Source organism: Heterodontus francisci, chromosome 48 (assembly GCF_036365525.1).
Source record: "Heterodontus francisci isolate sHetFra1 chromosome 48, sHetFra1.hap1, whole genome shotgun sequence".
Taxonomy (NCBI): Eukaryota; Metazoa; Chordata; class Chondrichthyes; order Heterodontiformes; family Heterodontidae; genus Heterodontus; species Heterodontus francisci.
In genome coordinates this window covers 5,593,735-5,620,890 of record NC_090418.1, presented here as the reverse complement: position 1 = coordinate 5,620,890, position 27,156 = coordinate 5,593,735, and the positions used below count along the sequence as shown (strand labels likewise).

General features: G+C 46.0%; 1 pseudogene; it reads left to right on the top strand.

Annotated features, from left to right (window-relative positions):
• Positions 1-11,251: 11,251 nt before the first annotated feature.
• LOC137357337 (galactose-3-O-sulfotransferase 2-like) lies at positions 11,252-24,131 on the top strand (annotated as a pseudogene).
• The last annotated feature ends 3,025 nt before the right edge of the window (positions 24,132-27,156 follow it).

Genomic DNA, 27,156 nt, shown 5'->3' with positions numbered 1-27,156 from the left:
GAAAACCCTCTGCTGGCTGGAGTCATACCTAACGTAAAGGAAGATGGCTGTGCTTGTTGGAGGTCAATCATCTGAACTCCAGGACATCACTGCAGGAGTTCCTCAAGGTAGTGTCCTGGGCCCAACCATCTTCAGCTGCTTCATCAATGACCTTCCTTCAATCATAAGGTCAGAAGTGGGGATGTTCGCTGATGATTGCACAATGTTCAGCAGCATTCGTGACTCCTCAGATACTGAAGCAGTCCGTGTAGAAATGCAGCAAGACCTGGATAATATCCAGGCTTGGGCTGATAAGTGGCAAGTAACATTCATGCCACACAAGTGCCAGGCAATGACCATCTCCAACAAGAGAGAATCTAACCATCTCCCCTTCACATTCAATGGCATTACCATCACTGAATCCCCCACTATCAACATCCTGGCGGCTACCATTGACCAGACACTGAACTGGAGTCGCCATTTAATACTGTGGCTACAAGAGCAGGTCAGAGGCTCGGATTCCTGCGGCGAGTAACTCACCTCCTGACTCCCCAAAGCCTGTCCACCATCTACAAGGCACCAGTCAGGAGTGTGATGGAATACTCTCCATTTGCCTGGATGGGTGCAGCTCCAACAACACTCAAGAAGCTCGACACCATCCAGGACAAAGCAGCCCGCTTGATTGGCACCCCATCTACAAACATTCACTCCCTCCTCCACCGACGCACAGTGGCAGCAGTGTGTACCATCTACAAGATGCACTGCAGCAACTCACCAAGACTCCTTAGACAGCACCTTCCAAACCTGCGACCTCTACCAACTAGAAGGACAAGGGCAGCAAATGCATGGGAACATCACCACCTTCACGTTCCCCTCCAAGCCACACACCATCCTGACTTGGAACTATATCGCCGTTCCTTCACTGTCGCTGGATCAAAATCCTGGAACTCCCTTCCTAACAGCATTGTGGGTGTACCCACCTCACATGGACTGCAGCAGTTCAAGAAGGCAGCTCACCACCAGCTTCTCAAGGGCAATTAGGGATGGGCAATAAATGCTGGCCTAGCCAGCGATGCCCACATCCCATGAATGAATAAAAATTTTTTTTAAAGAAAGCTTGGTCAAAGGGGTCAGTTTTCAGGCGTGTCTTAAAGGAGGGGAGTGAGATGTTTACGGAGGGAATTCCAAAGCTTAGGACCCAGGCATCTGAAGCCATGTTGCCCCAAATGAGACTCAATTTATCTGGTTCTCAAAGTTTCTTTGCAGAATGCTTATAGCTGGAGGGCAGAATATACTGCAAATAGGTTTAGCTGCAACAAATGTTGACATGAAACTGAAAGAGCCTGATTTGAGTGCATAAGAGTCTTGGTGCATAAGCAGGCCTGTCACGCCTGATCCGCCATTCAATAAGATCATGGTTGATTTTCTACCTCAGCTCCACCTTCCATATTCCTTGAACACCTTCCCCAAACATCTATCAATCTCAGTCTTGAATATACTCAACAACTGAGAACCCACTGCTCTCTGGGGTAGAGAATTCCAAAGAACCACAACCCTCCGAATGAGGAAATGTCTCCTCATCTCAGTCCTAAATGGCTACCCCCTTATCCTGTGACTGTGCCCCCGTGTTCTCGACTCTCCAGCCAGGGGCAAACAGCCTCTCAAGCCCTCTAAGAATTTTATATATTCCAATGAGATCACCCCTCATTCTTCAAAACTCCAGAAACTATAGGCCCACTCTACTCAATCTCGCCTCATAGGATAACTCCCTCATCTAATTTTGGGAGTTTGAAAGTATGGTGGAATTAATTTGGATGTAGGTAAATGCACCCATGTAAAGAATGAAAGATTATGCATTTATATGTTGTCTTTCTTCCACAATCGCGGCCGACAGAGAATGAAGAGAACTGCATGGGATCCAGGGTGAGCTAGCCAATTGGATACAAAATTGACTTGGTGATAGGAGGCAGAGGGTGGTAGTGGAGGATTGTTTTTCAGATTGGAGGCCGGTGACCAGTGATGTGCAGGGACCCGCAGGGATCGGTGCTGGGCCCTCTGTTGTTTGTCATATATATTAATGACTTGGATGTGAATGTAGGGGGCATGATTAGTAAGTTTGCAGATGACACCAAAATTGGTGGTATAGTGGACAGTGAAGAAGGTTGTCTAAAGTTACAACAGGATATAGATCAACTGGGAAAGTGGGCAAGGGAGTGGCAAATGGAATTTAACGCAGACAAGTGCGAAGTGATGCATTTTGGGAAGTTAAACCAGGGCAGGACATATACAGTGAATGGCAGGGCTCTGGGGAGTGTTGTTGAGCAGAGAGACCTTGGGGTGCAAGTACATAGTTCCCTGAAAATGGCAACACAGGTAGACAGGGTGGTGAAGAAGGTGTATGGCATGCTTGCCTTCATCGACCGAGGCATTGAGTACAAGAGTTGGGACGTCATGTTACAGTTGTGCATAACGTTGGTTATGCCGCAATTGGATTACTGTGTGCAGTTCTGGTCACCGCACTACAGGAAAGATGTGATTAAGCTAGAGAGAGTGCAAAAAAGATTCACAAGGATGTTGCCTGGTTTGGAGGGCTTGAGTTATAAAGAGAGATTGGATAGGCTGGGTCTGTTTACCCTGGAGCGAAGGAGGCTGAGAGGGGACATGATAGAGGTATATAAAATTATGAGAGGCATAGATAGGGTAGATAGCCAGAGTCCGTTTCCCATGGTAGGGGTGACTAAAACTAGAGGGCATAGATTTAAGGTGAGAGGGAGGAGGTTTAAAGGGGATCAAAGGGGTAAATCTTTCACACAAAGAATAGTGGGTTTGTGGAATGAGCTGCCTGAGGAGGTGGTGGAGGCAGGAACAGTAGCAACATTTAAGAGGCATCTGGACAGGTACTTGAATGAGCAAGGCATAGAGGGATATGGAATTAATGCAGGCAGGTGGGATTAGTATAGATAGGTATTATGGTCGGCATGGACGCAGTGGGCCGAAGGGCCTGTTTCTATGCTGTACGACTCTATGACTGTAGGGGGTACCAATGCTTCACGGAATTAATCTGTGACCCAGTCCATTCCGCACTGTGTTGTTATTCAGCCTGGCAGGAGAAGAGTCAGCGATGGGCAAACAGCATAGTGCCTGCGCATAATCCAGGTGGACACTGCCCAGCGCAGTACTGAGAGGGTGCCGCACTGCCGGCAGGTGCCGCCTTTCAGATGAATCGTTAAACCAAGGCCCCCATCTGCCCTCTCAGGTGGACGTGACCGATCCCATGGACGTGACAGATCCCATGGCCGCTGTTTCGAACTAGCGCAGGAGGAGATGTTCATCCCCTGTGCCATGGGGGGGGCACAGTGGCGCAGTGGTTAGCACCGCAGCCTCACAGCTCCAGCGACCCGGGTTCAATTCTGGGTACTGCCTGTGTGGAGTTTGCAAGTTCTCCCTGTGACTGTGTGGGTTTCCTCCGGGTGCTCCGGTTTCCTCCCACATGCCAAAAACTTGCAGGTTGATAGGTAAATTGGCCATTATAAATTGTCCCTAGTATAGGTAGGTGGTAGGGAAGTATAGGGATAGGTGGGGATGTGGTACGAATATGGGATTAGTGTAGGATTAGTATAAATGGGTGGTTGATGGTCGGCACAGACTTGGTGGGCCAAAGGGCCTGTTTCAGTGCTGTATCTCTAATCTAATCTAATCTAATCTAAATCTAATCTAAAAATATGTATCCCTCAACCAGATTATCTGGCCATTATCACATTGCTGTTTGTGGGACCTTGCTGTGCTCAAACTGGCTACTGCATTTCCCACATTACAACAGTGACTGCATTTTTGCAGTGACTACCTCATTGGCTGTAAAGCACATTGGGATCCTGAGGTCCTGGTATAGAAATGCAAGTTCTTTCTTTCAGTGGACAATCAAAGGGAATTAAGTCTTGGGTTTCATTTGTAATGTATCTCCCCACTCACTGATGATGGAGGTTTGGTGTTACTGCTGTGGAAAATAGGTGTCACTATATTACTGAATTACACAAAATGAGCTGAAGTAATTTCTACTATTGTCTCTTTACAGGTGCTTTATGGAAATTATACACCTGATCCTTGCAGCCTTGTACAACATGGTTCCACCATCCTACTCAGTGGCACAGACTGGAGGCAGAAGGCTGACTGCTGGGGGCTTACGAATTCCTGAAGAGTTCATCTGATAAAAAGGAACCTTGGGTCCCAAAGAGTTTGTGGAGAATCTGATAGCGCTGGGGAGGAGCGAGGTTTGATAATGCATTTGTATAGAGTCCAGGAGTCTAGGAATAGAGGGACACATTCACGGGACAGCAGATCATGTCATAGCAAAACCTGTGCCCTGGAAGGGTTGATTAACAATATGAACCAACATCATAACGAACCTCAAAGATCTTGCTCTTGACCCCTCCTCCCATGATGGGCTGAAAGGATTCAGGGTTTAACAATCTGAAGCCCGTGAGTGCCTTTGTTACCTCTACACTTGACTATCCCAACACATTCCTGGCCGGCCACCCACATTCTATCCTCCAAAAAACCTGAGGTCATCCAAAACTCTGCTGCCCCGTGTTCTAACTCGCACCAAGTCCCGTTCACCCATCACCCCTATTCTCGCTGACCTAGATTGGCTCCCGGTTAAGCAAAACCTCAATTTTAAAATTCTCATCCTTGTTTTTAAATTCCTGAATGGCCTCACCCCTCCCTATCTCTGTAACCTCCTCCAGTCCCACAACCCTCCTTATCTCTGTAACCTCCTCCAGTCCCTTACCCCTCCCTATCTCTGTAACCTCCTCCAGTCCCTCACCCCTCCCTATCTCTGTAACCTCCTCCAGTCCCACAACCCTCCCTATCTCTGTAACCTCCTCCAGTCCCACAACCCTCCCTATCTCTGTAACCTCCTCCAGTCCCACAACCCCCCCTATCTCTGTAACCTCCTCCAGTCCCACAACCTTCCGAGATATCTTCACTCCTCTAGTTCTGGCCTCTTGAACATCCCTGATTTCCATCACTGCACCATTGGCGGCCGTGCCTTCAGCTGCCTGGGCCCCAAGCTCTGGAATTGCCTCCCTAAACCTCTCCACCTCTCTCTGCTCCTTTAAGACGCTGCTTAAAACTGATCTCTTTGGCCGCGTTTTTTGGTCACCTGTCCTAATATCTCCTTACGTGGCTTGGTGTCAAATATTTTTCTGATAATGCTCCTGTGAAGTGCCTTGGGACAGTTTACAATGTTAAAGGTGCTATATAAATGCAAGTTGTTGTTGAATATCTAAAGGGCTAGCATACAAGGGGGCAGAAGGAACATTGCCTACTCTGCTGCACAGTGGGGTGCAGGGAAGACTGGAAGAGCCATAGTGATAGGTGATTCAATAGTCAGGGGAACGGACAGGCATTTCTGTGGCCACAGACGTGAATCCATGATGGTGTGTTGCCTCCCTGGTGCCAGGGTCAAGGGTGTCACTGAGCAGCTGCAGAGCATCCCGAAGGGGGAGGGTGACCAGCTAGTAGTCATGGTCCACATCAGAACCAACGACATAGGTAGAAAGAGGGATGTGGTCTTGCAGAAAGAGTTTACTGAGCTAGGTAAGAAATTAGCAAGCAGGACCTCAAAAGTAGCAATCTCCGATTACTCCCAGTGCTGCGCGCAAGTGAGTATAGAAATGGAAGAATAAGACGGATGAATGCGTGGCTGGAAAGATGGTGCAGGAGGGAGGGCTTCAGATTCCTGGGACATTGGGACCGGCTCTGGGGGAGATGGGACAAAGAACAAAGAGAACAAAGAACAAAGAAAATTACAGCACAGGAACAGGCCCTTCGGCCCTCCAAGCCTACGCCGATCCAAATCCTCTATCTAAACCTGTCGCCTATTTTCTAAGGTTCTGTATCTCTTTACTTCCTGCCCATTCATGTATCTGTCTAGATACATCTTAAAAGACGCTATCGTGCCCACGTCTACCACCTCCGCTGGCAATGCGTTCCATGCACCCACCACCCTCTGTGTAAAGAACTTTCCACGCATATCCCCCCTAAACGTTTCCCCTTTCACTTTGAACTCGTGTCCCCTTGTAATTGAATCCCCCACTCTGGGAAAAAGCTTCTTGCTATCCACTCTGTCTATACCTCTCATGATTTTGTACACCTCAATCAGGTCCCCCCTCAACCTCCGTCTTTCTAATGAAAATAATCCTAATCTACTCAACCTCTCTTCATAGCTAGCGCTCTCCATACCAGGCAACATCCTGGTGAACCTCCTCTGCACCCTCTCCAAAGCATCCACATCCTTTTGGTGATGTGGCGACCAGAATTGCACGCAGTATTCCAAATGTGGCCGAACCAAAGTCTTATACAACTGTAACATGACCTGCCAACTCTTGTACTCAATACCCCGTCTGATGAAGGAAAGCATGCCGTATGCCTTCTTGACCACTCTATTGACCTGTAAAGGCCAGAGGGATTGCACCTGTACAGAGCCGGGACTGAGTTCCTTGCGGGACGGTTTGCTAGTGCTGTTGGGGAGGGCAGGGGGATGGGGACCTGAGGATAGACTCAGCTGGGACAAAATCAGAAATTAAAACGGAAGGCTGAAAATTAATGGATCAGTCTGGAAGACAGAGGAAACAAGGGTTAAAAAATTAAAAAAAGAGTTTGGCAGTGCTCAAGGGTATCTGTTTCAATGCAATAAAACAGATGAGCTGAGGGCACAGATAGACACGTTGCAGTATGATATCATAGTTATTACAGAAACATGGCATAAGGAGTGACAGGAATGGCAGCTCAACATTCCTGGTTACAGGATTTTCAGATGACATAGGGAGGGGGATAAGAAAGGAGGGGGTGTGGCAATTTTGGTCAAGGAAACTATTACAGCTGTGAGGAAGGATGATATTTTGGAAGGTTCATCAAATGAGGCCATATGGATTGAGCTAAGGACCAAAAAAAGGGGCAATCACACTGCTGGGAATGTACAACAGCGCCCACCCCCCCCCTCCTCCCCCACCAAACAGTCAGAGGGAGATAGAAGAGCAGATATGTAGGCAAATCTCTCAGAAGTACAAGAACAATAGGGCAGTAATAGTTGGGGATTTTAATTACCTTAATATTAACTGGGATAGTTTTAGTGTGAAAGGAATTGAGGGAACAGAATTCTTGAGGTGCATTCAGGAGAACTTTTTTCCCAGTATGTAGCAAGTCCAACAAGACAGGGCGCAGTTTTAGACTTAGTTTTAGAAAATGAAGATGGGCAGGTGGAAGGAGTGGCAGTGGGAGAGTATTTTGGTGCTACTGATCATAATTCAGTCAGTTTTAATATTATTATGGAAAAGGACAGAGATAGAACAGGAGTCAATTGGGGCAAGGCCAATTTTACTAAACTGAGGAGTGATTTAACGAAAGTGGGCTGGAAACAGCTACTTGAAGGTGTCAGAACAGTGGGCGGCATTCAAAGGGGAGATTCAAAGGGTTCAGAGTAAGGATGTTCCCACAAAGAAAAAGGGTGAGGCGGCCAAATCTAGAGCCCCATGGATGTCAAGGAGCCTACATGGTAAGATAAGGCAGAAAAGGAAAGCTTATGTCCAACACCGAGAACTCAATACCACAGAAAGCCGAGAGGAGTATAGAAAGTGGAGGGGTGAAATCAAAAAGGAAATTAGGAAAGCAAAGAGAGGGCATGAAAGAATATTGGAAAGCAAAATCAAGGTGAACCCAAAGATGTTTTATCAATACATTAAGAGCAAGAGGATAACTAAGGAGAGAGTAGCGTCCATAAAAGACCAAAAAGGTAACCTATGTATAGGAGCGGAAGATATTGGTATGGTTCTTAATGAATACTTTGCAGCTGTCTTCACAAAAGAGGGGGACAATGCAGATATTGTATTTAAGGAGAAAGAATGTGAAGTATTGGATGTGATAAACATAGGGAGAGAGGAAGTATTAATGGGATTAGCATCCTTGAAAGTTGATACATCACTAGGGCCAAACGAAATGTACCCTAGACTGTTAAAAGAAGCAAGAGAGGAAATAGCAGAGGGTCTGACCATCATTTTCCAATCCTCACTGGATACAGGTGTAGTGCCGGAGAATTGGAGAATTGCTAACGTTGTACCTCTGTTTTAAAAAGGGAGCAAAGGATAGACTGAATAATTATAGGCCAGTCAGTCTAACCTCAGTAGTGGGCAAATTATTGGAATCTATTCTGAGAGGCAGGATTAAACTGTCACTTAGAAAGGCACAGGTTAATCAAGGATAGTCAGCATGGATTTGTTAAGGGAAGATCTTGTTTGGTCCACATGGATTTTAACAAGGTTTTTGACAACGTCCCACATGGCAGACTGGTTAAAAAATAAAATCCCATGTAATCCAGGGAAATGCAGCAAGGTGGAAACAAAATTGGCTCAGTGGCAGGAAACAAAGGGTAATTGTTGACGACTGTTTTAGCGACTGAAGGGCTGTTTCGAATGGCATTCCGCAGGTCTCAGTACTGGGTCCCCTGCTTTTTGTGGTGTATATTAACGATTTGGATGTAAATGTAGGGGGCATGATCAAGAAGTTTGCAGACGACACAGAGATTGGCCGTGTGGTAGATAACGAGGAGGATAGCTGTAGGCTGCAGGAAGATATCGATGGTCTGGTCAGATGGACAGAAAAGTCGCAAATGGAATTCAACTTGGAGAAGTGTGAGGTGATGCATTTGGGGAGGTCAAACAAGGTAAAGGCATACATGATTAATGGGAGAATACTGAGAAGTGTAGAAGAAGTAAGGGACCTTGGAGTGAATATCCACAGATCCCTGAAGATAGCAGGACAGGTCGATAAGGAGAAGGCATATGGAATTCTTTCCTTTATTAGCCGAGGTATATAATACAAGAGTAGGGAGGTTAGGCCACAACTTGTATGCAGTTCTGGTCACCGCATTACAGAAAGGATGTAATTGCACTAGAGAGGGTACTGAGAAGATTTATGAGGATGTTGCCAGGACTGCAAAAATGCAGCTATGAGGAAAGATTGGATAGGCTGGGGTTGTTCTCCTTGGAACAGAGAAGGCTGAGTGGAGATCTGATTGAAATGTACAAAATTTTGAGGGGCCTGGATAGAGTGAAGGTGAAAGGTCTATTCACCTTAGCAGAGAGGTCAGTGAGGAGGGGGCATAGATTTTAAAGTGATTGGTAGAAAAATAAGAGCGGAGATGAGGAAAAACTTTTTCACCCAGAGGGTGGTGATGGTCTGGAACTCACTGCCTGAAAGGGTAGTTGAGGCAGAGACCCTCAACTCATTTAAAGAGAGTCTGGATATGCACCTCAAGTGCCGCAAGGTGCAGGGCTATGGACCAAATGCTGGAAGGTGGGATTAGAATAGGTGGATCGTTTTTCGGCCGGCACAGACACGATGGGCCAAGTGGCCTCTTTCTGTGCCTTAAACTTTCTATGATTCTATGAAAGTACAATGAAAAGAGTTAATGAAACAGGTGGTGAGGAAAACCAACTCTTGCTCCTTACGTAGCTAATGGTCCATTATCCTCCTGGCCAGGTGCTGAAGTCTGCGGATTGAACAACCTTCTTAAAGGCTGCTCTCAAAGTTTCATGCACTCCTGCAGCTTGCGCCCATTTAAATGGAAATGACACCAATCCCTGCTCCTATGATGCCAAGCAGCTGATCCTAGGAAACCCTTGTGTAAGTATCTCTCTGTGCCACCGGCAGAAGCGCTTTTCTTTTCCATCGGTGTAACAACGACGTAACTAACAACGGGGAAACTTGCCCCCATATATTCCAAAGAGTGATATTGGCAATTTCGGGATAGTCCAGAAATCAGGAATCTTAAAAAAGAGGAAGATTCACCACAAGGTCTGACTTTGAAGAGGAGCTCTCCCCGCAGTGAACCCTTTTTAAAGAAACGTTATCCCACGGGGCCCCCTTTTGGATGAGTGCAGCTCCAACATGACTCAAGCAGCTCGACATCATCCAGGACAACACAATCCGCCTGATTGGCATTCCTCCACCACCGACGCACAATGGCAGCAGTGTGTATCATCTGCAAGATGCACTGCAGCAACTCACCAAGGCTCCTTCGACAGCAGCTTCCAAACCCACGAGCTCTACCACCTAGAAGGACAAGAGCAGCAGACGCATGGGAACACCACCAACTGCAAGTTCCCTTCCAAGCTACACACCATCCTGACTTGGAACTATATCGCTGTTCCTTCACTGTCGCTGGGTCAAAATCCTGGAACTCCTTCCCTAACAGCACTGTGGGAGTACCTAACCACATGGACTACAGCGGTTCAAGAAGACAGCTCACTACCACCGTCTCAAGGGGCAATTAGGGATGGGCAGTAAATGTTGACCTTGCCAGCGATGGTCACATCCATGAATGGATATTTAAAAAAACGTTATTATTAAACCTCATCTTAGAATCATTCTTCACTGATGTATACTGTTTGTTGGCAGCGTTCAATGTTCCTTTTGATACAAAATATACCTCATTCACTTCAATGTACTTATCCGCCTGCTGAGTGAAAAAGGGAAAAGACAAAAAGCTCAGAAACCCCAGGACTAATAAGGGAAAAAAAGAATCTGGAACATCCCTCTTTGACCTTCTCTCTTTCAGGAATTGGAAACCAGTCTATGAGATCAGATGGAACGACTGTTGTCTATAAAGACTCATATCTTCCATACGATACCGTCTCTGCCCCAGACACAGCGCCCTCTTGAAAGAATATAGAGAGAAATACACACCCACCACACCAGCGTTTTAGGGGGAGAGAGTTCCCGATTTCCACTCCCCACTTTGTGTGAAGAAGTGCTTCCTGACATCACCCCTGAATGGCCTGGCTCTAATTTTAAGGTTCTGCCCCCTCGTTCTGGACCCCACCCCACCAGAGGAAATAGTTTCTCTCTATCGACCCGAACTCCTTTAATCATCTTAAACACCTCGACCAGATCTTCTGTACACGGGGGAAGACAAGCGTAGTCTGTGCAACCTCCCTTTCTTCCTTTAAGACACCACTTAAACCTACCTGACTTGGTGTCAAACTTTGCTCCTGCGAAGTTCCTTGAGACATGTTAATATGTGAGAGGCTCTATATAAATATAAGTTGCAGTTGCTCGACGTGGAGCCGAGCTACTGACCCACGCGCATCTCCATCTGTAAAGACTACTTATTTATACCTCAGTATCACTGCCTCTCTGTGTCCCTAGTACAGCTCATCTGCTGCTGAAGCCCTGATAGGTGCCTTTATTGGAAGAGGAATTTGAACCTGTTCCAATGCTTCGACTGGAGCTATCTGCTTTCCACTCCAATTTCATGGGAACAGGAGAGGAGGCCATTCAGCCCCACCTGCCTGTTCTGCCTTTCAATGAGATCACAGCTGTGGCTTAGTGGGTAGCAATCATGCTGATGAATCAGAAGGTTCAAGACCCACTCCAGAGACTGGAGCACAAAACTCCAGGCCGATACTCGCAGTGCAGTACTGAGAGGGCGCTGCACTGTCAGAGCTGCCGTCTTTTGGATGAGATGTCAAACCTCTCAGATATAAAAGATCTCTGGGCCGCTATTTTGAAGAGGAGCAGGGGAGTTCTCCCTCCTGTCCTGGGTCAATATTTATCCCTCAACCAACAGCATTCAAAACGAGATTATCAGGTCATTATCACATTGCTGTTTGTGGGATCTTGCTGTGTGCAAATTGGCTGCTGCGTTTCCTACATTACAACAGTGACTACGCTTCAAATAGTACAACATTGGCTGTAAAGCACTTTGTGACGCCCTGAGGATGTGAAAGGCGCTATAGAAATGCAAGTGGCTGATCTGTATCTTACCTGCATTTACCCGCCTTGGTTCCACCTCCTTTAATCCCCTTACCCAACAGGAACCTATCAATCCCAGCTTTGAAATTTCCTGCTGACCCCCAGGCTCAACAGGGCATAAGAACCTGAGGTGGAATGAGGACATTTTTTTTTTAACACAGCGAGTTGTTGTGATCTGGAACGCGCTGCCTGAAAGGGCGGTGGAAGCAGATTCAATAGTAACTTTCAAAAGGGGAATTGGAGAAATCCGTGGAGGGAGCAGGTGTGCAGGGGAAAGGGCAAGGGGGAGTGGGATTAATTGGGTAGCTCTTTCAACGAGCCAGCACAGGCATGATGGGCCGAATGTCCTCCTTCCATGCTGTATGATTCTATGATTCGATGAACAACTTTCTTTGGGATCACCTCCAGACTCGGTTATTCCATTAATGCTCTTCTGACTGGTCTCTCATCCTGCACCTTCTTAAACATCAGCTCAGTCAAAATTCAACTGATTGTATCCCATTGAACATATATTCCACTGCCCATTACATCTCCCTGGCTGATCTACATTGACTCTTAATCCCCAATTCCCTAAATTTACAATTCCCAACCTTATACCTCCAAGCATTCTTACTTTCAAATCCCTCTACAGCCTCACCCCATTCCAATCCTGTACCTCCTCCTCCTGCTAATACATACATCCAAACTCCACATTTCTTTATATTCCACCTTCTTGTATCGAACCTCGGTCAGACCGCACTTTGAGATCTCTGCACAGTACCGGTCTCCATCTTATCAAAAGGACGCAGAGGCACTGGTGAAAGTGCAAAAAATGATTTACAAGGGTCAGGCCAAAATTGAGGTCAGAATTAGCAGGAATGAATGAACAGGTAGAGGGGGGTGGTAGGTCGGTGGCGGGGAGCACAGTGCTCCACAGGATTGGAAGCTCAGCTCAGGGTCAAATAGGAGGCCAAGGTTGCAAACTTAGGTCCAGTTCAGCCACAGTCAGAGGCAGAGGGATGGAGTCAGTACCAAGGGAACAGAGTTTGTGGTGAGGGATCTAATGCAAAATCAGTTTCATCCCCATCATGTTGTACTCTTGATGCAGTCGTCATAAACTAGTTAAAACAGGTGGCATGCATATGTAACTGACCACTCCCTAGAATAGGGAAAATCATTTTGTCCTCTGATTTGGCAGTGATTCAAGCATCTTAATAGTTGGTTTTAATGAGTTCTCGATTCAGAACCTGAATTTTAGGTACATAACATTTGTCATTACTCTCTCCTTTCAAAGGAATCTCTCTTTGTGTTTGTCACATTAAAACTGCCTCCGTCCCTTTTCCTGAGGACAAATACCTGAAGGTTCAGCCTTAGTTGCTGTTGAAAACTTTGTTAGTTAGCTGCTACACTCCAGAGGCGGTGCGCTCGTAGCTCTCTAAGATATCTGCGGAGTTGGCTGCTTTTCCTCTTAATTTACGAAATTGAAGTGAAGAGCTGAGGGCTTACTTGCTGCAGGAACCCATCACAAAATGGGAGTAAGATGGACAAGGTGAGTCCAGCAGTGGTTAGACGATGATATGCTTGTGATTTATGGGGCTGCAGAGATGAACAGGAGCGGTTAGCTGAAATAAGGAACTGTCGCATTCTATGATATCTGCAGGTACAACACCATCTTTTATAAATGATATCCTGCACAGGATAGAATGACTTATTTCAAAAAATCCTTGAACCACTGCAGAAGGAGGCTGTTTGGCCCACTACACGTGTGCCAGCTCTTTTAAAAGAGCTATCCAATCAGTCCCACAATTTCTGCTCTTTCCCCCATAGCCTTGCAATTTTTTCTCTTCAGGTATTTATCCAGTTCCCTTTCGCAAGTTACTATTGAATTTGCCTCCACCGCCCTTTCAGGCAGCGCGTCCAAGATCACAACAACTCACTGTGTTTAAAAAACATTCTCCTCATCTCCCCCTCTGGTTATTTTGCCAATTATCTTCAATCTGTTTTCCTCTGGTTACCGACCCTCCTGCCAGTGGACACAGTTTCTCCCTATCTGCTGTGTCAAAATCCCTCATGATTTTCAACACCTCGATTAAATCTCCCCTTAACCTTCATCTTCTCCCCTTAACATTTGCACATCACAATCGCAATAATTGAGATCAATGACCTGCCTCTCAATGGTGTTGGAGGACAAATGTTGGCCAGGACAGCAGTAGTCAAAACTCGTCTACTCCTTCATTTCCTGCTGAAACAGTCATGCTAAAAGTTGCAGTTTTAAACATGATAGCATCGAGTGTAACAGCCGAGACAGGAGACATTAACGCTGGTTTGTCTATTTCTAATCTAGGAAAGTGAGAATACCCTGCTGCGAGTCAAGACGGAGCTTACAACCATTACTTCTCTTCATAGTTATAATCACTTTCAGCTTCACTATTCGAAGAGTGTACTATTTCAGCAGTGGAGGGTATGTTTAAACAGCGAATGTAAACCTGATTTTATTGCATTCTGTCCAAGGAAATGTCGAAATGGAAAGGATGGTTTCTTTGCTCTTGTTGGCCTCTGTGATCTGTGGTGGCAAGCACTTAGTTACATAGAATTATGACACAGAAACAGGCCATTTGGCCCAACAGGTCCATTTTTAAAATTCATTCTTGGGATGTGGGATTCGCTGGCGAGGCCAGTATTCGGAACACGGGAACAAGAAGAGGCCATTCGGCCCCTTGGGCCTGTTCTGCCATTCAATGAGATCATGGCTGATCTATGACCAAACTCCATATACCCGCCTTTACCCCATATCCCTTAATACCTTTGATTCACAAAAATCTATCAATCACAGATTTAAAATTTACAATTAATCCAGCAAAAATTGCTGTTTGTGGAAGACAGTTCCAAACTTCTACCACCCTTTTTGCGTAGAAGCGTTTCCTGAAGGATCTGGCTCTAATTTTTACACTGTGCCCCCTAGTCCTAGACTCCCCAGCCAGCAGGAATAGTCTCTCTCTATACAACATATTTGTTCCTCTTAACATCTTGAAAGGTTCAATCAAATCACCTCTTTACCTTCTAAATTCCAGGGTATACAACGCTAGTTTATTTAATGGGTTCCGATGAAGGGTCACTGACCCGAAACTTTAACTCTGCTTCTCTTTCCACAGATGCTGCCAGACCTGCTGAGTGGTTCCAGCATTTCTTGTTTTTATACCTAGTTTATTTAATCTGTCCCTGTAGCTTAATATTTGGAGACCAGGTATCATACTGCTAAATCTACACTGTATTACCCATCCCTAATTGCCCTTGAGAAGGTGGTGGTGAGCCGCCTTCTTGAACCCTTGCAGTCCGTGTGGTGTAGGTACACCCACAGTGCTGTTAGGGAGGGAGTTCCAGGATTTTGACCCAGCAACAGTGAGGGAACGGCGAGAGATGTTCGAAGTCAGGGTGGTGCGTGGCGCTGGAGGGGAACTTGCAGGTGGTGGTGTTCCCATGTGTCTGCTGCCCTTGTCCTTCTAGGTTGTAGAGGTCGCGGGTTTGGAAGGTGCTGTTGAAGGAGTCTTGGTGAGTTGCAGCAGTGCATCATGTAAATGGTACACTGGTGTTTCTGACCCACACGGGTCCCAAAATTAGATTCTGCTCACATATTTTTTAAACAAGGTTCCTTGTATTCACATGATTAGTCTCCCAAATAAAATCAGGCCCCCTACTTAAGGTACTGAAGAAAGCATGAGTTATGAATCTGTTGTGGGCCCATGGTCTTCTTTTCAGGCTAAGAGAGACAGATTTGTTAGCATAACCCCTGGGAGTGTGCTCCTGGAGACTGCCCTCAACAATGTCAGTGTAAACACGGCTTGAGGTAGATAGGGAATAATCTCTGTTTTATGCCCCTGTTCTTTTGATTCAAGTGGTAATCTTATTAATTATTAAGTTCCGACTTTCTTGTCGACAATTATCAGAAATCTAGCCAAGTGCCGCCCATCTTTTTCCAATTAATCTGCCTTGTTGGTCCACAAGACTATCCACTGGCAGCCTGTGCCCAAATTTCCAATACTCACTGACTGACATTTGTGACTAAATTTCCAATAATCCCTGGCTGGTACTTGTTTTCAAATTTCCCATAGGTTGTGGTTGGAAGCGTTCATCCAAATTCCTGAAGTACACTGGCAGCATGCCAAGTTTTCCATACCCATGGCCCTGGCAACTTCTGTACTGATGGATGAGAAATGAATGAGACACCTGTCAACAGGATGACCCGCGTGCTTTAAATAATCAAATTCATATTTAAAAGGAAGGAGCAAGTTTGCGGAAATCTTCCTTTATACATTGCAGGATTATTTGGCAATTCAGTGTCGCATACAGCACCTAATTGACTAAAGCAAGGCAGAGGTTTAGGGAGAGAATGCCAGAGCTTAGGGGCACGGCCACCAATGGTAGAGCAACTAAAATCGGGCTCTGCAAGAGGTCAGAGTTGGAGGACCGCAGAGATCTCGGAATGTTGTAGGGTTAGAGGATGTTACAGAGATAGGGAGGGGATTTAAAAAAGCAATGAGAGTGTTAAAACTGAGGGTCATCTGGGAGCCTATGAGGTCAGCATGCACAGGGGTGATGGGTGAACGGGACAATGGAATTTTGGAAGATAGAAGACAGGAGTCTGGCCAGGAGAACGTTGGAATAGTCAAGACTAAAGGTAATAAAGGCACAGATGAGGGTTTCAGCAGTAGATGAGCTGAGGCAGGGTGAAGACTCCTCCTTTAAGCTGCTTCTACAAACCTACCTTTTTGACTCAGTAGTCGGTCACCTGTCCTAATGTCCCTTCCTCTGACAACACTCCTGTGAAGCACCTTGGGGCGTTTTACTACGATAAAGGGGCTTTATAAATGCAAGTTGTTGTTGCACATAATATTCTTCCTGTGAATCGATCTTTGGCTGTTGAACACAGAGATGGAATCTCTCTGCAGCCATCCTGCAGCTTCAAGAAGCACGTGGTGTTCCTGTAGACACACAAAACAGCGAGCAGCACCATTCTTAATATCCTGTATCGATTCGGGGAGGCAAGGAACCTGACATTTGCTTTGCCGACATATAATCATTTGGGCTACCCTCACAGATTCAAGGCGGAATTTGTCAAGAACTTTGCTAAGGATCACACCGTGGATTTTAACATCATTTGCAATCATATGAGGTTCTACTTACCAGAAGTAATTAGATCTTAATGTTCGATATATCATCAGTACATAATTAATAACGTGTGTTTGTGTACACAGTGTGATTCAGTTCTGGGCCCCGCACCGCAGGCCTTGGGGGGAGTTGGGGAAAGGCGGGGGGGGGGGGGGGGGGGGGTGGGGGCTGCCGTACAGATTCACCAGAATGATTCCAGGGTTAAAAGAGTTAAATTACGAGGCCATGTTGCACAGACTAGGCTTGTATTCCCTCGAGTGTAGCAGATTTATGGTGATCTAATTGAGATGTTGAAAATGATTAAAGGATTTGATAGGGTCGATAGAGAGAGAAACTATATCCTGTGGTGGGGGGAGTCCAGAACAAGGGGGCAGAACGTTAAAATTAGAGCCAGGCTGTTCAGGGTTGAGGTCAGGAAGCACTTCTTCACACAAAGGGGAGTGGAAATCTGGAACTCTCCCCCCCCCAAAAAGCTGTTGAGGCTGGGGGTCAATTGAAGATCTCAGAACTGAGATTGAAAGAATTCTGATGGGTAATGGTATTAAGGGGATGGAGTTAACACACAGATCAGCCATCATCTAAATGAAGGTGCAACAGGCTTGAGGGGGCTGAATGGCCTCCTTATTCCAATGCCCTTATGATCATTACTATCTACACTGGCTGTTACGACCAGTGAGAAAGAGGTCTAGGATTCCCTTTCAGCCTTCACCCTCCAGACCCAGCGGAATGAAATGTAATTTGAGAAAAGCACATTTCATTAAAAGGGTCGAGAGAAAATATGATACAGAAAAAACCATACATTTCTCACATTCATTCCCATCCATTCATAAATCCTAAAACTTATTAAAATTGCCCCTTTTTGGCATCCCAATAAACATGTGGTTTTTTTGGAGAAGTTTTTCTTCAGTTTGCCCATTTCCGTGGCTGCCTAGGGTCTTTGAGATGGTTAGGTTTAATTATCCCTGAGTTGCAATTTTTTTCTCAGTGGAGCCAGTAGTGGGCAGGTCTATCCTGAAGTCTCCTTCAGTGCTTTGCTGAGTCATGAAAAGACTTTTGACTTCAGGGGATGCGTAGTTCTCTTTTTCTCTGACTGTGGAGGAAGATTCTTTGTGAATCTCCCCTTTGTTCTCTGGGACACTCCTGCCTGCAGGTATTTGTGCAGACTCTACTGCACTCCCCTGTGGCACTTCAACTAGATGAGGCATGGATTCTCTGCCCCCTAGAGATCTTTCTTTGTCTCTGCAGGTTCCTGTAAATGCTTTTAGCAACTCTGGTGGGGTTCTTCTAGTGTCTGCATTTCTGTAGAAGGATGTGGGGTCTAACATTTCAAATTTTTCGGGGTTGGCTGACCGGACAGTAGGGGTTTTCATCCGGGATTCCTCCCGGACTTCCTTTAACCTGCCCTCTTTGTCGCTTTTTCCCCTTCCCTTTTGCCAATCTTATGCCTGCCTGTCCCCTTTTGATCTTGGCAGGGGTCCCTTACAGTTCACCAGCCCTCTGCTGGAGGGTCCTCCTAACACTGGTACAGGACTTAGGGGTGCAGGGTTCACTTTAGGTTGGGGTTTCCCTCAAACTGGCACACGTGGCAACTCCTGCAGTACTCCACCACATCTTTGTGGAGTTTCAGCCAGTCAAACTGCTGTCTTATGTGGGCTTTGGTCTTTTGTACGCTGGCATGTAGTCACTGCAGTCTGGTGGGCCCTTTGTAATATTTCTCCCCGGTACCTCTGTGGCACCATTAACTGGTGAACTACTGCCCGCTCCTTGCTCTCAGGTCTGTGATGAGAACTCCATTTCCTCATCAGTACATCATTCTTTACGTAGTAGCAATCAGGGACTCCCTCTGCTTCACTTTCAGATTGGGCAGCCTGTGCTAACTTTCGCAATACTGGGTCAGTGCACTGAGCCTCACCCGGGGAAAATCCATTTAATTCATTCCCTGGGTCTCCTAACTTTCCAAAGAAAGTCTCAGACAGACAGACCTGGTCATCTGCCTGCAGGTGAGAAAGAAGTCTAGGGTTCCCTTTCAGCCTTCACCCTCCACACCCAGCGGAATGAAATGCGATTTTGCATTCCTTCCAGAATATTCTTTCTCTCTCCCTCTGCTGCCTTTCATTTTCTTCACATTCCTTCTGGAAGGCTCTTTCTTTCTTCCTCTCCTGTCTCTCACTCTCTCTCTTTTTCCCTTTCCTCAAATTCAAGTCTCCTCTGTTCCATTTGTAACTTGGCTAGCAATACCCTGTCAGAGTCTGCTTCTAATCCCGTTTCTACTTTTTCAGATTCAAGGGAAAAATGGTTGGCCACTCGCCTTAGGAGTTCAGACTTCCTAGCCTTGCCATGTACAGTGATCCCACATTGTTCAGCCATTTTCCTCAACTCCTCCATAGACACTGCTTTTAACTTATCTCAAGTTACTTCACCCTGGTTTGAAGATCTACTAGCTTCAGTTGCAGACATGTTAGTATTCAAGCACACACAACCACAAGAAAACCTGTATTGAAATTTTGATCTTTTCTGATTTGGAACAATTTGGCTTCCCACTTCCAATTTCTCTCATTTGTCTGTGGGTAAAATTCTGGATGCTAGCACCCAAATTTCTGTTACGACCAGGTGAGAAAGAGGTCTAGGGTTCCCTTTCAGCCTTCATCTGGTCTTACTGTAACAGAGTTTAATTTTAAACACACCGTATTTTAGCTCCTCCCCTTGGTGAATCCATGGTCACTGCTCCAATTGTAAGGCAAAGAAATCAAACAAACAGGTTTTCTTAGGTTTAAAGAAGAAAGATTGGAATTTATTAAACTTAAACTCTAATTTGGGTAACACCTACAGATACACGATGCGCCCATGTTAGCATACATACGCGATGTAGACATGCAAATAGAGACAGAAAAGAGCAGAAGAAAATAAAGTGGAAAGTTTGAGGCAATCTCTGAAGAGAGTTATTGTTAGGGTTCTTCGAGCTCACTGTAGAGTCCTTGATTGTAGGTCGATCTTGCTTTTCGTTGGGGTCCAGTATTCTTCTTAAATCTTGTTCGCTGTAGGAGATTTTCTCTCTTGATGTTCATACATCTTCAGTGGATTCAGAGACTTGTGAGAAAGAGACGGGAGCAGGCAGACAGGAGAGACTGTGGTGAGCCAGCCAGGAGAGATCTGCTCAGTCTAGGAGCAAAAGTCTTTCTCCAATCTCTGAGTTCAAACTCAGAGACCACATATGTCCTGCCAGGTGGGTTGTCCATTATTCTTATATGACCGTGATAGCGAGTCTCCAAACATAGGTGGTCCTTCAAGACACTGCTTATGTTTTCCATCAATTTTCTTTGGCAGCACCTCCCAAACCCATGACCACCACCATTGAGAAGGACAAGGGCAGTAGGCGAATGGGAACACCACCATCTCTAAATTCCAAATTAAGTTATCATCCTGACTTGGAAATATATTGGCTGTTCCTTCATTATTGCTGGAATCCCTCTCTCACAGTATTGTGGGAGCACCTTCTCCACACAGGCTTCAGTGGTTCAAGAAGGCAGCCCGCCACTACCTTCTCAATGGGCAATTAGGGATGGGTAATAAATGCCAGTATTCCCACTCTCAGCCAATGCCAGTGGAGTTTTCTGGATCAAAGTTGGGAATTGGAAGCCCAAAGCTAATTATCCCAGTGACATGGAGGCTAACAGCATTGATTTAGCCTCTACCAGCTGCTCCAGGACAACCCTGGCATTAACGCTTGGACCTTCTTGCTTACATTTTTCAGCAGCTGAATGCATTAACTCACTGGCTATTTTACCAAAATGTTCTTTTTTCTGGTCAAGGATTTTTAAGGGCCAGTGTCATGCTAGCTCCACCCCGCCCCCTGTCCCCGGCCCCCGCTGCCAAAAATGAGGCATATTAATTTCGCCACATGGGCATTAAATTTCAAATTGTGTTGGGAAGAAGAGAATGCCTTGGCTGGAAAGATATTTGCATATTAACAGACAGTGTCTGGAAGGACAAAGGACCATTCCCTGACACATTCAACCCACAATGGACGTTGATCACCAGATATTGCGTGTAACAGGAGCATTCCAGAGACTGCTAAGATGATATAACACACAGAGCCAAGACGTGATAGAACATAGAACATAGAACATTACAGCGCAGTACAGGCCCTTCAGCCCTTGATGTTGCGCCGACCTGTGAAACCATCTGACCTACACTATTCCATTTTCATCCATATGTCTATCCAATGACCACTTAAATGCCCTTAAAGTTGGCGAGTCTACTACTGTTGCAGGCAGGGCGTTCCACGCCCCTACTACTCTCTGTGTAAAGAAACTACCTCTGACATCTGTCCTATATCTATCACCCCTCAACTTAAAGCTATGTCCCCTCGTGTTTGCCATCACCATCCGAGGAAAAAGGCTCTCACTATCCACCCTGTCCAACCCTCTGATTATCTTATATGTCTCTATTAAGTCACCTCTTCTCCTCCTTCTCTCTAACGAAAACAACCTCAAGTCCCTCAGCCTTTCCTCGTAAGACCTTCCCTCCATACCAGGCAACATCCTAGTAAATCTCCTCTGCACCTTTTCCAAAGCTTCCACATCCTTCCTATAATGCGGTGACCAGAACTGCACGCAATACTCCAGGTGCGGCCGCACCAGAGTTCTGTACAGCTGCAGCATGACCTCGTGGCTCCTAAACTCGATCCCCCTACTAATAAAAGCTAACACACCATATGCCTTCTTAACAGCTCTATTAACCTGGGTGGCAACTTTCAGGGATTTATGTACATGGACACCAAGATCTCTCTGCTCATCTACACTACCAAGAATCTTCCCATTAGCCCAGTATTCTGCAATCCTGTTACTCCTTCCGAAGTGAATCACCTCACACTTTTCCACATTAAACTCCATTTGCCATCTCTCAGCCCAGCTCTGCAGCCTATCTATGTCCCTCTGTAACCTACAACATCCTTCGGCACTATCCACAACTCCACCGACCTTCGTGTCATCCGCAAATTTACTAACCCCCCCTTCTACACCCTCATCCAGGTCATTTATAAAAATGACAAACAGCAGTGGCCCCAAAACAGATCCTTGCGGTACACCACTAGAAACTATACTCCAGGATGAACATTTACCATCAACCACCACCCTCTGTCTTCTTTCAGCTAGCCAATTTCTGATCCAAAGCACTAATTCACCTTCAATCCCATACTTCTGTATTTTCTGCAATAGCCTACCGTGGGGAACTTTATCAAACACCTTACTGAAATCCATATAGACCACATCCACGGCTTTACCCTCATCCACCTGTTTGGTCACCTTGTCAAAAAACTCAATAAGGTTTGTGAGGCACGACCTTCCCTTCACAAAACCGTGCTGACTATCTCTAATGTACTTATTCTTTTCAAGATGATTATAAATCCTATCTCTTATAACCTTTTCCAACATTTTACCCACAACCGAAGTGATCAGATCAGTTAGTCACATGACTAACCTGCGTGGCAACCTGGATTTTTCTGAATTGTACAAAATCATTATGAGACAGAAGCAGGCCATTCAGCCCATTTAGCCCATGCCAGCTCTATGTAGAGCAATCCAGTCAGTCCCATTCCCCCTGGAGACCAGCTATCACGGTCATATAAGAATAATGGACAACCCACCTGGCAGGACATATGTGGTCTTGGGCTTCATAGTAGAGGGACTGAGTACAAAAGCAGGGAAGTTATATTCAACCTTTATAAAGCTCTTGTTAGGCTACAACTGGAGTATTGTGTCCAGTTCTGGTCACCACATTTTAGGAAGGATGTGAGGGTCCTTGAGAGGGTGCAGAAGAGTTTTACCAGAATGGTTCCAGGGATGGGGGATTTTAGCTACAAGGTTAGGTTGGAGAAGCTGGGGTTGTTCTGCTTGGAGCAAAAGAGATTGTGGGGAGATTTGATCGAGGTGTACAAGATTATGACAGGTTTAGATAAGGTGTACAAAGAAAAGCTGTTCCCATTAGCTGATGGTGCAAGGGGGACACAGATGTGAGGTTTTGGACAAGAGATACAGTGGGGAATGTGAGGAAGAACTTTTTTACACAGCGAGTGGTAATGACCTGGAACTCACTGTCTATGAGAGAGGTGGAAGCAGAGATGATCAATGATTTCAAAAGGAAGTTGGATGGGCACTTGAGGGAAATAAACTTGCAGGACGAGAGGGATAGAGCAGGGGGAATGGGACTGACTGGATTGCTCTACATAGAGCTGGCATGGGCTAAATGGGCTGAATAGCCTGCTTCTGTCTCATAATGATTCTATGAGTCTATGCAGACCTAGTCTCAAAATTGGCCAGTGAGAGGTTCTCAATGTGCTGTTGTTCTGCAATAAATGTAACAGTGTATTTCTGACCCTGTAGGTGAAGAGGGTGATGCCAAATGAGTCCTTTTATTTCTCCATCGTCAGAAATCCCATCCAACTGGCGGAGTCCTCGTTTGCTTATTTTTACTCCTCGTCAGCAGCTTTCAAGAGAGCACTGAGTCTGGAGGAGTTTCTGTCGCACCCAGACAAGTACTACAAGCTTTCCGATCAAAACAACTTCTTCTCTCGGAATATCATGTGGTTCGACTTTGGCTTTGACAACAACGCAGAGGACACCCAAGAGTACGTCAACGCCACCCTCCGCGAGCTGGAGAGGGCCTTTGACCTCATCCTGATCGCTGATTATTTTGACGAGTCACTGGTCCTGCTCAAGGAGGCCCTTTGTTGGGAGATTGAGGATGTAGTCTACTTCAAACTCAACGCCCGGAACAGCGCTTCTGTCAGGCCACTGGAGCACGCCATGGCGGAGAAGGTCAAGGCGTGGCACTCGCTGGACTGGAAACTCTACTGCCACTTCAACGCGTCCTTCTGGCTGCGGGTCGCCAGCTACGGGCTCGAGAGGATGCAGCAGGATGTCTCCCGATTGAGGGAGCTGAACCAACGCCTGAGAAGCACCTGCCTCGAAGGCGACACTCCCGTTGTGGCCAAGGAGATCAGGGCGGCAAATTTCAGGCCCTTTAGCTCTGGAAAAGCGAAAATTGTGGGCTACAACCTCAAGAGCAACCTGACCAGCAGCGTCCTGGAATCTTGCTGGCGGATGGCGATGCCTGAAGCCCATTTTCTGACCCATTTGCAGAAGAAGCAGACCCTGTCATGGATGGCCAATGACACCAACATGGCAGCCAAAGGATAAGGAAAAACACACCAGAAACAATGGAGGTGGCCCATTGTGAATAAGGAACATTCTTGGGGAGACAGAGGAAGAATGTTTGACTTAGTTGTGAGGGTGGTGGGCACAGAATTCACAATAAAATTAGTGAGTAGGTGGACTTATTAAGGAGAGTCACGCATGACAAACTTAAGTGCTGCATTTCAGGAAATAATCAATTAGTTAGGAATGGGGAACATGGTAGATGAGGTGTTGTTGCAAATGTGCCTGAGAGAACACCACGTGCACCATTCCACCACATGAAGTCACGGGTTTCTTGCACTCATGACCAGCTAACAATTCCAAACACACCCAAATAAACACATTTGAGGTGAGAATATGAAACACTGCACCACAAGGGAATATTTATCGATACATTTAAGGGGAAGCTAGATAAACAGATGAGGGAGAAAGGAATAGAAGGCTATGTTGAGGGGTTGAGATGACGTAGGGTGAGAGGAGGCTCATGTTGAGCATAATCACTGCCACGAAGCCGAATGGTCTGTTTCCGCGCTGTAAATTCTATGTAATTTTGCCATGTGTAATTGTGCAGATGAGGAAGAGAAACGTACAATGATAGATCCTTGTCAGACTCTGGAGGTGATGGAACAGGAAGAGAGGCCATTGCTGGAGATTCTCTGGCTACAATTACATGGGTAAGGGTAGAAACAGCCGAGGACAGGCCCACCGAGCTTGACAATGGAGAGAGGCGTGGGAGGAGGATGGTTTGGTCAACCACGTCAAAGGCCGCAGAGAGGTTGAGGAGAATGAGGAGGAATAGTGACCAGATAGGATAATCACAAATACGGAGGAGGTCATTCAAGCTATAAACTCATCAGGATAATGTCAGGTGGAGTTATAATATTAAGGAGAGGTTGGAGATACTGGAGCACTGGACCGCAGCAGAGAAGCCTTAGAAGTGATTTAATGGAGGCTTTTAAAAATGATGGAGGGATTTGATAGGTTAAATAGAGAAGAACTGCAGCTTCTGGTAGGGGAGTCAGTAATGAAGTGGTCAACAGTTCATAATTATCACTGAGCAGAGAGTTTAGGAGACATTTCTAACTTCAAAGAGTTTTGGAGCAGTTTGATGGGCAGCTGCTCTTCCGCACTTGACTGAAGTTATATAGGATCATAGACTCAAACAGCACAGAAGGAGGCTGTTCGGCCCATTGTGCCTGTGCTAGCTCTTTGGAAGACCCGCCCTATCCGCAATGAGCTCCACTCCACCCAGTTCCCCCACTCCTTCCCCATAGCCCTGCAGATTTTTCCCGGGTCGAGTATTTACCCAATTCCCTTTTGAAGGATATTCCGAATCTCCTCCACCCCCTCTTTCATATACAGTCAAGTGTCGCACTGTCCTTTCAAAGAGGGAGCTCACGTGGTCTTGGTTTTGGTTCTCCATCTCCTAACAATAAACTGGGGGAAACAGCCTCTCAGCGTCTACTCTTGTCAGCTCCTTAAGAATTTTATATGCTTCAATGAGATCACCTCTCATTCTTCTAAACTCCAGGGAATATCAGCCCAGTCACAGATTGCTTCATTAAGACCAGTCATAAAAAACCTTGCTCAGGCAACGTAACGGAGAGTAAAAAGACTTGTCCTCTACTTGGAACGGAAACCACAAGCCACCCAGCTCCCCCAGACGTGACAAGGTACTTTGCTGTCTGGAGTCACTGCTCTTTTTCCCCTTCGTTCTGCGGTTGTGAGTCATTAAAATGACGGGCGCAACACCGACTTGCATTTATATAGCGCCTTTAACATAATCAACCACCCAAAGGCTCTTCACAGGAGCGTAATCAAACAAAATTTGACACTGAGCCACATAGGACAGGTGACCAAAAGGTTGGTCAAAGAGGTCGGTTTTAAGGAGCATCTTAAAAAAGGAGGGAGGGGAAGAGAGGTTTAGGGAGGGAATTCCAGAGCTTAGGGCCCAGGCAGCTGAAGACACAGCCGCCAATGGTGGAGTGATTAAAATCGTCGATCGTGAGGGGTTGTAGGGCCAGAGGAAGTTACAGAGATAGAAAGAGGACAAAGCATCGGAGATCAGTTGAGGCAGGCTGGGGAGACGAGAGATGTTAGGAGGCAGCCACATCGTACCTGCAAGGGTGGGACCACCTTATCTGTCTGGACGTTGGGCAGAGAGAATCCCATAATTGCACTGTCTGAGGTGACCCCCAGGGCTGCTACTGGGCTGCAGAAAAGATTGGACGAGAAATGTTCTCAGCTCCCACAGTGCGATTGCCACTGCAGCCTGAGATATTTCATGCCCTCCGCCCGGTAAATTACAATGACCATGGGCCTGCTGTTGCCAACTGTGATTGGACCTATTCGTGGAGGTTTTATCACATGACTTCCTGCCTCCAATTGGCCGCCTGCCACGTCCATCCTCACAGAGACCCGGCATCTCCCGGCAAATCGGAAAGCGCACGGGTTCTCCATCAACTGGATGATTCCAGTCAGTTAAGAAGGCCACTTTTTCCCCGAAGTCTGCTACTTTGCTAATGAAGAAAATCATCAAAAGAAAATTGAAAAGTGAAGACAATGTTTTTATGATGCCTGTGAGATTTTCTTTTCCCTGCGATTTGGTCGCAACTGTGTCCTGGTGGTCAAGCTTTATTTCCTGGAGACTCCAGGACTAATCCTGGAGGGCTGGCAACTCCTGTATAATTGAGTATCAGAGAAAAAAATAGAATCTGCACTCGTACCGCATCTCAAAATATTACTTCACTAACAAATGAGACACCTAACATCAAAAAAGGAATGTTTCACACTGAGCATCACAAGAGCGTCGAAAATGTAATTAACTGTGAAGTGCTTTGGGATGTCATGAGGCTGTTGCAAAGCACTATAGAAAATTAAGTCCTTCCTTTCCAATAATATATTCCACTTGTGCTGCATTGTATTTGCCTTGTACTTCTACTCTGGTAAAACTTTTAATTGCAAATAAATTCGATTAGCCGTTTTAACCTGCACCAAGGTGGTTTTACTGTGTGTCAATTTTACAGAA